Source organism: Colletes latitarsis, chromosome 3 (assembly GCF_051014445.1).
Source record: "Colletes latitarsis isolate SP2378_abdomen chromosome 3, iyColLati1, whole genome shotgun sequence".
NCBI classification, from domain to species: Eukaryota; Metazoa; Arthropoda; class Insecta; order Hymenoptera; family Colletidae; genus Colletes; species Colletes latitarsis.
Window position 1 is genome coordinate 24,439,040 of NC_135136.1, and position 3,972 is coordinate 24,443,011.

The window sequence follows — 3,972 nt, forward strand, 5'->3', positions numbered from 1 at the left end:
TGAATTTTGTAGCTTTTACTATATCTTTGGATATGGAATCACAGATTCATTTTATTAATAAAAATAGAGATAGTACTGATGATTTGCTCAGACTCGTTAAAGTAAGTGGGCCAAGTGGGAAGAATATTAAGATAGATGGATAGATATTGGTAAAAGTATACTTCTTGTCCTTATATAGGAAATCTTTAATATTACAAATAAACTCTTTCTGTAAAATCTTGAACTTATCATTATAATTTATAGAATTAAAGTCAACGCATCTAATAATGAAAGTGAACTGAAGTATTTTATAGACTTGTCAAGAACGTTTTTTGGTATATTCCTAGCAAACGACCCGTTCAACGATCGGGATGAGTTATACGTAATTCGATTCGTCTAATTCAGTATATTATTTCATTAGTATATGCATTTCATTATCTGCGGAAATTCGGTATTTTTACAAAGTAACTAAGTATTTTAAATATATTCTGATAGGTTCACAGGTGGAAACAAGTGACTGTCGTTACCTGTGTTCAAAATGCCAGCTAGTAAAATGCTAATTTGTTAACAATAACATTTGTTGAATGAAATTTCTGCTATTTCTGCAAATATCTCATTGAATAAATCACCATCTTTCTATTACATATACATTTACTAAATACATAATGGCTCAGGTATCCAATGAAGTTACTCTTATTGGAAATATAAAATATTGATAGTATTATATGTTAGAAAAAAGTGGTGTCTTCAATTTAATTCATGTAAGCATCAGTAATGAGATCTTGAAAATTGACGCTGTGATTAATTTTCAAATGGCCTCTGTGCCATTATTTCTACAACAAAATGTTGATTCATCAGTCTCTATCTACTCTACCCTTCCACAATTGCTGCGCAGTATTTTTATTTAATGTTAGTTATATAATATATCACGACATTGCTCATAATTATACGTTAGCATATATGGTAATTTTAAAACAATATCTGTAACTGAGTTTGTTTTTAGAAAACCACGTTCTTTGCTTTTCAAATATCTTTATATAATGCAATGGCTTTTAAAAACTAAGGGTATAAACATCTCACCGTAAACCGTAAATAGTTTACATTTTAAAGATCCAGAAACAGGCGCTCATACGAATAAAACAGAAACTACGTGGAAGCATAGTAAACACTTTTTGCCTGAATATTGTCGGTTAGTATTTGCAGTTCCACACGTTTTTTAATATGTTTTTCTAACATATAATACAAAATAATAAATATTATATTTTCTATTTTCAGCAAAAAAGATAATTTCATTGGGTACTTAAGCCATTACGTGTTTTATAAACCTTCCAAGCAAGGAAAGGATGATTTATTTAATCAGTTCTTAAAAGAAATTTCAGAAATTTCATTTGATGATGATTGATTCTGTAAAAAATCAAAATATACCAGACTTAGATGATAATGAAATTTAATAATAAAAACAAGTTAAGCCAACGTACTGCGTGCAATAGTAATTTACTATATATTGTAAACACTGTCAGCGGCGGGGAGACATTTTTTACTGTTGCTGCATGTACTGTCTACATACCTGGTTTTAATACTGTCCACCTGACCGACTCGTGGAAGTTCTATGCCTAAAAAAATGATTTTTATGCATCATACAAATTCTTCTACAAATTCCCATTTGACAATGTAGAATAGATCCAATTAGATAAATTATTTATAATTTTTAAAATGAACATAGCAACGATTTAATGTTAATCATTACATTACCAATCTTTCCAGATATTAGTTTAAAACCATCACCAACTTTAATATCAACCGGGTTTTGTAGATTTTTGGATTCATAAAAGTACTCATCTGTGTTTATTATGTGATCTGAGCAACCACTATCTAGTAGCCATTTAATATTTCTACTTCTTCTATTTTGCTACTTTTCATTACTTCAACCTTGAATGAATTGTAATTTCTACTGTCATCTAGACTCGAATTTCCAGCCACTTTTCTATCGTGTCTATTTTGTATATGTTTGAAAAGGTTGCCTTTTGTAATAATTATTAAAGTTTTCTGGGCAGTAACGTTGGATGTGCCCTGACTTATTACACTGACTTAACATACCGCTTCAGTAGTCGTTGCACTGCTATGCTGATTATCCTTTGAATTGAGATACTTGTTCTGATTGCGTTGTACGTGTCGAAACCTATGACCTCTAGGATTTTTAGTTAAATTTGAACTAAACGTGCGAGTGTAATTTCTGCTGTACTCAAAGTAGTAACTTTTACCGTTTCTCTTTTGATACTCTAACAGTAATTTAGATTTTACATACTCAACTGTTTTCTCCTTCGTTGGCAGTGCATCAATAATATCAACAATACGTGAGAAGTTAACGTTAATAACAGATAATTCAATTTATCCTCTTCATTCACAGTCTCACCAGTATTTTTAAGCCTATTTATATGCGTTTCAAATTCGTTAAAGAAGTCACTTGGATTTTCACCTTCTTTCATTTTTAATTCTAACAATCTTCTTTTACACAATAGCTTTACTGCACTGTTTTTAACTAGATAAATTTCGTCAAGCTTTGCAATCATATTTTTCGCAGTCGTTTCTGATATTATTAATTCTAACTGAGTGTTTGAAATACTGTTTACGATGTAACTTTTTGCTTTAATTTCCTTTTTTATTCCAATCTTCGACTCTTATTTCAGCCGGTCTTTCATCATGTAGAATAACCTCGTTACAGTCTTTCATTTCTAAAAATAAATTTAGCCTGAATTTCCAGTTCCATAAAATATTTGTAACATGAAATCGTCCTTTTTTTCACTTGCCATGCTTCAAACTTAGGTTATCTTCCTTTCACAACTAAATTTCTTTTCTTTACTGTTAACGAACAAACCACGGACCTCTGCTACCATGTTAAAATACTGTTTATATTATTTATTATAATGAATCTTGTTACAAAACAAACACACTTATTTTCCATTGTGAAAAGAAAACTTAAAAACTAAAAGAACATTCCTCGACGTGTGCTTCTCTCACAACACACACACACACACACACACACACACACACACACACACACACACACACACAGCCTAAACACTAAAGAAACTAACGAATTTTAAGTCATATTTCTAACAATAACAGTAACAGTTTATAAAAAAATAACGAATTTCCACAGATGCATAGAAATGCATATCAATAATGTACTGAATTAGGCGAATCGAATAATGTATAACTCACCCCGATCCGTGAACGGGCCTAGCGTTTGCTAGGAATGTTCCATAACTTTTCAACAAAGTCTAAAATTTTTCCCAAGGGTTTTTGAATACCTATACACTGTATAGATATCCTGTTTCCTTCAACCGAACGACACGTGTCCCTAAAAAATATATTTATAAAGTAAGTCGGTCAAGTAGGAAGAATATTCAGATATTTAAGAATATGAATGTATTGGTAAAAATATCCATTCCTCTTACCTTTATGTCCTGTGTATTGGATAATATAGATTTACATACTTTTACCGCTGAATTCGAAATTCTGAACTAAACATAGGTACAGGACTCGTCAAAACCGTTTTTCATTCTTTTTATAGTTTTATCTGTTTTCCAAAAAACAACCAATTAAATTAAGTTGCAAGAATGCAAAAGCGATAAAACTTACAGAGGCTTTAAATGTTTACTTAAGACTTTGCCTTTTGTAAAAACCGGCGATATTGACTGTGTGTGTGTGTGTGTGTGTGTAAATCGTCGTACGTTCGTGCCCGGTGCAGTAAAACACGTGCATCGATCTAAGTTACGTACGTTCCTCACGTGCCACTTTCTCAATCTATACTTTTAAATAAAAATTTTCGATGAGGTGCATTTGTAGCTATTACGTGTAGCATCATGAGCAAACTCTTAGAAAATCACTCCTACTCCTCATTTGGACAGAATTTTGACTTTCATGATTTTAGCGAGAAGTCGTTTTTCTGCTCGGTGAACACGGATCCTGCTAAATTTTCGACGTGCATTT